The sequence below is a fragment of the Cyprinus carpio genome, chromosome A8, assembly GCF_018340385.1.
Source record: "Cyprinus carpio isolate SPL01 chromosome A8, ASM1834038v1, whole genome shotgun sequence".
Classification (NCBI taxonomy): Eukaryota; Metazoa; Chordata; class Actinopteri; order Cypriniformes; family Cyprinidae; genus Cyprinus; species Cyprinus carpio.
Genome location: NC_056579.1, coordinates 4,238,234 through 4,248,260, shown reverse-complemented (window position 1 = coordinate 4,248,260; position 10,027 = coordinate 4,238,234). Strand labels below are relative to the sequence as shown.

The 10,027-nt window shown below is 38.4% G+C and overlaps 1 long non-coding RNA gene across 1 annotated transcript; it reads left to right on the top strand.

Moving 5' to 3' along the window:
* Positions 1-264: 264 nt before the first annotated feature.
* LOC122145898 lies at positions 265-9,389 on the top strand. Its single transcript, XR_006160619.1, has 3 exons — positions 265-2,457; positions 2,536-2,575; positions 8,117-9,389. It is a non-coding gene; the product is annotated as an uncharacterized LOC122145898 (long non-coding RNA).
* Positions 9,390-10,027: the final 638 nt, after the last annotated feature.

Here is a 10,027-nt window from a genome sequence, read left to right as displayed (position 1 = left end):
GAGATTGATACGGAGCCGCTAGAGCAGCCACAAACTTCGCAAAACTCGCAAATCTTATGAAAACGTTTTCTGGGGAACAGAAGCCCTTTCGGGAATCCGTAGTTTGACCGAGAGTACAGTCTGAGGATACTGAGGGTACTCTTAAAGGTGCTGTATGCAAGTTTTTGACTCTACTAAAGCATAAAAATACCATAATATGTTTGCAGATATTTAAGAAACAGGCTAAGTTAACATACGTGTTTATCTGAAAAACAATGCTAAAGTCTGTTATTCTTCTTTGAAGGTGTGCGTTCAGGGCCTGAATGTTTGGTTTGTGAAACCCACCCACTGCCAGTATTACCAGTTGTATTTCGGTTTTCAGGATATCACGTGTTTATATATCCTTGATTAGAAATTGTGGTAAACAGAATTACGTTTTGGACATATTTGCATTCTTTGGATTATTTTTCACTCTATGGAATAAATTGTCACAATGTGAACCTGTTTATCATCTTTTGGCTACATTTAACCAGCAAATTTATTATGAAACAATGATTAATGAAATAGAAAATATTGAAAATAATAGATAACGATTAACAATAAGTTCCCATTAGTTAATGTTAGTTAATGCGTTAAGTAACAATGAGCAATACATTTGTTAAAGAATTTATTAAATTTAAAGATTAGCTACAACTGTTCATTGTTAGTTCACTTTAGCTCCATTCAATTATATGAATGGCTACAACTTTTGATTTTTATAATGTTTTAATACATTTTTAAATGAACTTTGAAAATTCAAGCTACAGCTGAAGACTCATCTCTCCCGTCAACATTTGACTGCATGCTAAAAAAATAAATAAAAAAACTTTGATGAAACAGCAAATTGTAAGTTTAAAAAAGCATCTGCTAGATGAATAAATGTAAATGTGCTTCAGAAGATTTTTTTATTTATTTTTAGGTGCATGTAGTTGACTAATGTTAACAAATGTACCCTTATTATGAAGTGTTATTAAACATACTAGTTAACATATTTTGTTAATTATGAACCATGTGACAACCTGGCCTGCCTTATTAAAATATACTAGTCCTAAGAAAAAAAAAATTGTGCCTGATTTTTTTTAATACCTTTATGTTATATATTTGACATTTTTATTTGCACATTGATAGTTTGTAAAATATATATATAAAAAGATTAATTCACTGGACATTTGAATGAGATACAGTACTAAATTGTGAGAAATAGCCCCAGTCTCCCCCCATTAAGGATTCAAAGCGTTTATTGTCATATACCCAGTGAGGAAAACAAGTGCAAAACTATACACACACACACACACACACACACACATACACAAACTATACACTATACAAATTATACACACATACATGCATACAATGTAAGAAACATAATAATAAAAACTATGCTGCAGTAGTAGGAATATAGACCATGAAAATAGAAATATAGACTATGTATATGATATCTATTTATGCAAATGTACAGTATTAACTTATGTGCAAAAAACAATAGTGCAGTAACATGCAAATTGAGTGCAATTACATGATAACAATAGCAGCAGTAACAGATGTGCAAATTGAGGCTACATGAGTCATATTAACAAATATACAATGGTAGTAATAACAGCAATAACATTACAAATGTTCAATGAGATGAAACAATTTGAACCGATTGCTCTTTGAGATAGATAAGTCCACTAACTAGCTAACCGTTTAAGAGTCTAATATCTGAGAGTAAGAAGGAGTTAATTAATCTGGAAGTCCTGCAATTTAAACCCCTGTACCTCCATCCTAGGAGTGTGAACAGTCTGTGTTGGGGCTGGGTGGGGTCTTTAATGATGGATGCAGCTCTTCTGTGGACTCTGCGATGGTGCAGAGAGGGCAGTGGAGTATTGTATGATTACCATACATACAGTACCATGGTATTTAAACATCCAAATGAAAATATGGTTCTGTCATAGTAGTAGTTTTGGTACTTTATTGTTAGTGTGGTGTCTCTCCTGTGGTTCTGGGAGCCTGTATCTCAGTAGCAGGCCGCTTCAGTCCATCTGTCTCATCTGTGAGCAGCCAATGCACACACTTGCACCCCATCGGTGTTATCAGCCCTTCCCACTGTATTTAACTGGATTTATTATTAACTCATACCCAGATTTTCATGACGTTACATTGAGGAGGGTGAAAAGTGATCAGCCTTGTTTCTTCGAAACCTTCATATCTGAGTAAGACACATGGATTTCCCACAGAAAATGAACAAAGAGCTCTTCCAGGATGAAGAGAAAGGGTAGAGGAGGAAGATAAGAAAGAAAGAGAACCGAAGCAAGACTAGCCCAAAGATCCGTGTGGTACGGGCCAGAGGAGAAGGAAAGAGGAGTTCTTTAAATCCTAAAGTGCTCCCAGACGGGGTCCCTGCATGGGCGACCATGAAGAAAGAATGTCGGGTTGGAGTTATCAGAGGAAGGGTTAAAGGTAAGACATTAAAGAATGTGAATAAGGTGTGAGTGTGTGGTGATGTTTGTACAGGTAAAGGGTGTATTGTATCTGCAGGTGCTGTGTACTTCATGAACAGTCATGCTGAAGGTAATATGTGAGTAATTTTTTTTTTTAATTTGTTTTTTTTTCCTTGACTGTGTGGGTCTGAGAAATGAATGCAAGATCTGTTGTCCTATGTCAGCTAAAGTGACCTGCAAAACAGTGTTCAGCCACATGGGGGCTGTATAGTTTAAAATTACTTCAAATAATCTGCAGTGCTTTACAGTGAACCCACTCAGTATTTGTACCAGTGGGGAAAGTACAAAGTAGACACTTATGTAGCTTTTACCTGTTTTAATTTTTTAAACATGATCATGTACTTTATATTTATACAGGTGTGTTGTAAATGTCATTTATGTAATGCCTTTACCACATCTGTTAATAAAACTTTAACACAATCACCTGCTGTCTTTATTCGGCAAAAGGAATCTACTTTTATCTTTTAAATGATAATATACAAATTATTGTATAGTTTGATTTTGCCATTTGTTATTAAAATATAAAACATTTTAATTGTTATAAGATTGTAGAATATAAGTAAAACATTGTTAAAGTACTGCAAGGTTGTTGATTTCACAACTTGACCAGTCAAAATTATCTCCAGTTCATCTCAAAGTGCACCACAATGCAGTATATGATTAAAAACAAAAATCACGTGGTTCAAATTTTTTCACTATCTTGCCCTTTTATTTATTTTATTATTATTTTTTTTTTGTCTTTAACTATATAGTACATTTTGTCCACTAAATATATCATTTTGGGCTTAAAAAAAAGATTAAGAATGTTTATATTCCAGTTCATGTGTGTAAAAAAACATTCAGTTTTCGCTTTGTTATTAAAAACTTTTTTTAATGATTACACAAGATACATTTTGGCAAAGTTATTAAACGCCACATTTTAGGGACTCTCAAGTTAAAATAAGAGTATTATAACGTGAAACAGGAAACTCATGAATATTCATGTATGCTCCGCCCAGTGACACCAAATATCTCAGACACCGAATATTTCAGGACACCGGTGTGCATACAGTCATGGAAAACATTGTGTGGGAATTTTAAAGACGTGGTGCGGCACGGTGTAGGGGTGCACATGATGTCCGGTGTGCGACCGCCTTAAGGCTGGATAGCCTCTTTTTTCAGAGGTGTAATTGACAGATGACTTTTAGAAGAGCACATCATAAGCTAGGCCGGTAGTTTTTTTTCCCCCGACAAGGGTAGGGGGAGAAGGCCTAGGCTTAAGGGTCACGGTTCGCTACAGCGTACAGACCCTCTGCACATAGACAACAATATTTTAGGGTATTTTACATCATGTGAATGGAATTTAAAACTGTTCTGTGGCTTGTGTGCTCATTTACAATAAAATTCAACATGAATTCTTCTCCAGGCACCACACAAGTTTACAAGTCAAGTCAAGTCTGCTTTGTCAATTCTTCCACATGTACAGTACATACATACAGTGAATTGAAATTGCATTACTCTCAGACCCTTGGTGCATACAGATAACACCAACAGTAGGACATTAAATACAGATAAAATATGGAATACAACTATACAAATAAGGTCATGTAAAAAAAAAAAGATAAGTAAAGCAGCACAAGGCACATGGCAGATAGATTGCAAACCAGTGAAGTAAACAAACAGTGCAGATATAATGATTGTAGTGCAAAAGAGCTTATTCAGTCTGATTAAACTGACAAAAATCTCAGAGAGCAGTTCTTTATTTAAACTGACAGAAGAGGTAGTTGAATGAGGTAAGTTAAATGCTGAATGAGGTAGTGAGCAGACCAATGCTGTACAAATTGTCTGGTGCAGGTCACAGTGGAGCATTGGGAAAAGGGGAGGGGGGTAAGGTCGGGAGGGAGTTCAGCTTCCTAACAAACCTGATGAATGAAGCTGTCCTTCAGTCTGCTGGTCCTGGCCTGGAGACTCCGCAGACTCTTACTATGCGTTGAAGTGACTTACGGCAGGATGCGTTGCAGGCGCCATACCACACAGTGATGCAACTCGTCAGAATGCTCTCGATGGTGCCTCTGTAGAAGGTGCACATGATGGGGGCCGGGGCTCTGGCTCTCCTCAGTTTGCGGAGGAAGTAGAGACGCTGCTGTGATTTCTTGGCCAGTGCTGCGGTGTTGTCGGTCCAGGAGAGGTCCTCTGTGATGTGCACACCCAGGAACTTGGTGCTGCTCACTCTCTCCACAGTCGCACCGTTGATGATCAGAGGAGCATGCTGAGTGTGCGCTCTCCTGAAGTCAACAACAATCTCCTTCCACATTCAGAGAGATATTGTTGTCACTGCACCACCCGGCCAGGCGGCTCACCTCGCTCCTGTAGTTTGTCTCATCTCTATTGCTAATGAGACCCACCTCAGTACACACCCAGGGATGTTGTCAGGACCCGGTGCTTTGCGTGCATTGATCCTGCTGAAGGATCTCCTCATGCTGTCTGGGGTCAGCATCATCACCTGGTCACCGGGAGGAGGTGGAGTCTTCTGTGCAGTGGTTCTGTTTTGTGACTCAAAGCGAGCGAAGAAGGCGTTCAGCTCGTTCAGAAGGGAGATGGTGCTGTCACAGGTCCGCGGTGGGGGCTTCTAGTCTGTAATGGTCTGTATCCCCTGCCACAGGCTCCGAGTGTCTCTGCTGTCGCTGAATTGATGGGCTATCCTCCTGGAGTCTCTTAGCCTGTCTGATGCCGCGGGATAGGTTGGCCCTGGCTGTTCTCAGGCCCCCCTCATCTCCAGCTCTGAAGGCAGCGTTCCGCATCTTCAGGAGTCTGTAGACCTCCCTTGTCATCCACGGCTTCTGGTTGGCCCGGACAGTGATGGTCTTTGTGACGGTTACATCATCAATACACTTGTTGATGTAGGGAGTGACAGTCTCTGAGGATTCTTGGAGGTCAGTGGTGTTATTGTATGTGGCAGCCTGCTAAAACATATTCCAGTCAGTGGTTTCAAATCAGTCTTGAAGAGCCTCTGATGACAGTATAAGTGCCTTTTTCTTTGTAAAAGAAAACTTTGAGAACAATGAAAAGCCCGGCATGCAGCTGGTTTGGTCTGTGCTAGTCAAAAATTATTATGTTTGGTACACATTTGGTACAGGGTTTTTTTCCCTTTCCCTGACACAAGTGACACTCCTAGGGTAAAAGAAGAATATAATGCTCTAAAATATGATCTGACATATTGAACATAACCATTACTGGCATGTTTACGTGCAGCAGGAAGCCAAAAAGCATTTGTACTTTACAGAGTAAAACACTTTTTCAGCAGCCTAACAAAAAAGTTCTGTTAAAGAGTTATAAGCCACTTCGATTTGGAACCTGAAGCAAGTAAAGTATTTGAATATTTTTTTAATATAAGTATTTGAACATTTTTTGTATATTTTACACACATACACACACACACATATATATATATATAAAAGCTCTATGTTCTACAAACAGAACAATTAAAATGAAACTTCTTGTGATCTTCAGGAAGATTAAATAAAATGCTGTCAAAACCTTTAGAATGTATTGATGTTTCATGCAGACATGCAGAATGTTTTGATGTTTCATTTCCACCATCAGGCCAAACCATTCTCATGCTTAATCATTTCATTCCATGCCGATCTGATCCGGCCCAGCTGGTATGGATACGGTTTCATGTTCCACTGTGGGGCTGATAACAGAACTCCAATACAAATTCATCAGTCGTTGCTTTGGTAACACAAGTGTACACATACGATATGAGATGTAAATAGTGACCATGTTATGGAGGATGATCAGATGTTTCTATTTACTTCAGTCAAATAGTGCACTTGGTCAGCTACAGAGAGAGAGAGAACTAGTGATCAGACATTAATCAAGTGACCAATTCTGAGTGGAGACATCACTCATGTAGACATCACTAAATGTAAACATTACTATGACACTAAATGCAATCATGCCGTTCCGAACCAAGTACAATAGGAAATACTCTTCCTTAACATTCTTAGAACCATTCGGTAATACGGTGGAAAAGTGGCTAAAGTGTGTTGAATGGGACCTGCTTTCTTAGTTTTTGAGGATCATGTGGTTAAAGGTCAAACCTTGACTGAGGAAGTATAGGGCACTTTAATGGTCTGCTTGTGCTCTAGAAAGATTGCCAGAGATTGAGCTGCAATCTGCCACGGACCTGGAGCAGGTTGAACACCAGCATCCACAGGCTGACCTGAGAGAGAGAGAAAGAGACACAGGGAGAATGAAATGGTTCTTTTGGCAACCAAACAGTTGCCATGTCAGCAACAAAACTAGGGGTCCATTCATGTGTTTTTGTGATCTGGACACTATAAGGTCTATAGTTTAAGTTCTCCTGATGTTTGTATTTACTAGTTGGGAAGCTGTAATTATGACATCAGGTGTGTTAAAACTGCATTGTTCAGAGTAAGATGGCGATGTACCTTTTTTACATAAAATTAAACTCAATTCATGTTTTTTAACTCTACATCTACAAAATGAGGAAAGAATTTCCATTGTTTTGTTTTTGCTTTTATACTTTTTTAATTTATGATGGTGCTGTAAATTAATTTTGTCATATATTCTATGGTAATTGTACAAAATTATGGTATTATGTACATACAACTAAATAATAATAAGTTTACTAATAAGTTTAGTCAAGCCTCACTTGTCGTCATGTTCATGTGCGCTCAACTTGTAAATATGATCTTTCTTGCATGATTTGAATGCACTATTTGAGCCTGAGCCCATCTTCTCATGCTGACATATCTTAAAGACATAGCTTACACACGTCTTGCCTCTGCCAGCCACTGTTCCTGCATATCCTGCATATTGGATGGCGCTGGAGGAGTGGGTGGATAAATGTATAGTACAGTTGTAAATTTGGAAATCCTACTTTCCCCCTAAGTGAAGTAGGCTAGCCAAGACAAGTGTTAAAAAAAATGTGGGAATAGTGCAATTATGAAAAAGTCTAGTTCCATAGAGCAATGATGGCATCAGATAGTTAATTCCCAGGAACTTTCATATATACATCTACTGAAGTTTATATACCATGGTATTTATGTGATATTCCAGAGCACTTCCAAGAATACCATGGTACTAGCATAGTGTCATGTCCAAAAAACCCATAGCAGTACCATGTTTATTTTTTAAGTGCCATAATCATGATACCAAGTTAAAGGGGTCATATGATGCGATTTCAAGTTTTCCTTTCTCTTTGGAGTGTTACAAGCTGTTCGTGAATAGATAAGATCCCTAAAGTTGCAAAGACTAAAGTCTCAAACCCAAAGAGATATTCTTTATAAAAGTTAAGACTCGTCTACACCCTCCTAAACATCTAGTTGAAACGCAAAACCACGCTTCCCACATGTCTACGCTACGATGTGGGAAGATCTGAATAATGCCGCCCAAATGTTCATGCAAAGAAAGAAGGCATAACTTTTATTCTCTCTGTTGCCGCTGTCTCCATGTTGTGGAGACGCTGTTTCGTTCTGAAAGTGAAAATACTTTGTTTGGTCTTCCAAAAGAGGACACAACTAGAAATCATTGGTGAAGTTCTATTTACAACATTTTTTTCTATTTCTTTACTCCCTCACTAACTTGCACATTCTTTTTTGCTCTGTTGTAAGGTAGAAAGAGAGTTTGCATGATGGCCTTTCTCAGACTCTGAATATGATGTATGCAGATGAACTCAGGAACCTGCAGGGATCAGCTGTGCTATCATTTCTGGAATTTGGACAGGAAATGACTGAATATGGTGAATGCTGACAAATTCACCAAGACTATTTCTCTGGAGTTATTGTTTACTTATTGTCATTATATAGATCATTTAGTAGGGACACTATGACATGTCCCTACCAATATCCAGTGACTACTAAATTGTTCAAGCAATAATTTTGATCAAACAATCAAATGTCTGTTGTCTGCCGTTACATCCCCACCAATGCCAAAATCAAACATATGCTCTTGCTGTCAGGGATTGTGTTACTGGCATAATATGGCCAAAAGTGTCCCAAGAATCATCGCCAACAGCATAACACCGTCGCCGCCAGCCTTTGTCCGCCCCACAGTGCATCCAGGTGCCATAGCCTCTGTTGGTAATCACCGTATCTGGGCTCAGCCATCGACGTGATGCATCAGGAATCTTGATTCTTCAGACCAGGCCACTTTCTTCCAACCATCCACTGTCCAATCTTGATGATCTTGGGCCCATTTCACATGGTGTTAGCGATGGTGTGCAGTTAGCATGGGGACTCACGGGTTCTTGATCTCAATGCAATTTACAAAATGTCCAAACTTTTTTTCTGATTTATGGTTGTATTTAATGAGTGTTGGCAGGTATGAACCTTGTTTGGCTTTGAATGTCTAGTCTAAAGAAAATGCAAATAAACAAATACAAGTTTTGGGGTCTTTTTTTAAAACTCAGTTTATTTTGACTCTTTCTTAATCTCGATACATTGTTTTTGTTTATAGATTTACTACAGGCTATACTTCATATTCTTCAATAGTTAAAAAATGCATGCAATCTACAAGAGGTTTAGTAATTCACATTGGTCATATTGAGTCAGGTGACATATAAAATGTTACATACTGTACATGTACATGGTTAAGCTGCATAAACAATGCCCCATTCGGACAGGTTGAGTTTTGTGTCTGTCAGCTACAGATGTAATGATTCTGGGATGTATATGCAAAAGACACATTAAATTTGTTCATCTTAACGGATATACAGCATTTATATTATACTGTACATCAGGTTAGGTGTAGGGCTGGATGAAATAAAAAGTCTATCATCTCATATTGTGCATTTATTTTGTGGTGTAATAAAAAACATTGTTATATGGTAATACTTTTTCATCATTTGGATGACTGCGATCTTTACACACCACCATGGGGCGTGAAGGGGAGACAGAACCAGGTGGAGAACGTCCAGCCAGGACAAAACGAGGAGCTCGTTCCTAAACGAGGGACTACATCTGTAGCATGGGCACGTGTTTTGAAGCACTGCAGTATGAAAAACACAGATTTTAAGCCATTGAAACACAAACAAAAGGGCGATATGTGTGCACCATCTCTGTTTCTGTGTGAGAGGAGCACACTTTTTTTTTGCAGGGTGTCTATTTACACTAAGTGCAAATAGCCTGCCTTGTTGGCAGAGGCTATTTACACTAGCTCCACCCACAAACGTGTGATAGGGATGGTCAACACTATAAAAGACGACAGACAATTTTCAACTCCAGTGGTGTAAATGGTCTTTTTGACGCGATCAAACCGGGTTCGAATCCGCCTTTTACCAAACTTATTTCCTCCCTTTTCAAATCTCATATCACATCGGAAAGGCATTTATTTTCAAAAAAAATTAAGGAAATAATCAAAAAGTTGAAAATAAAGTACTGGGTAGGGTTAGGCTAGGTGTATGGAGGGCTTTATTGTCCCAATAAGGTGGCATCGAATTAAAATGATAATTTACACTCAAGACGTTATTACTGCATACTGTTTTATAATGTACTATAATACTGAGGTGCATATAATTGCCACTA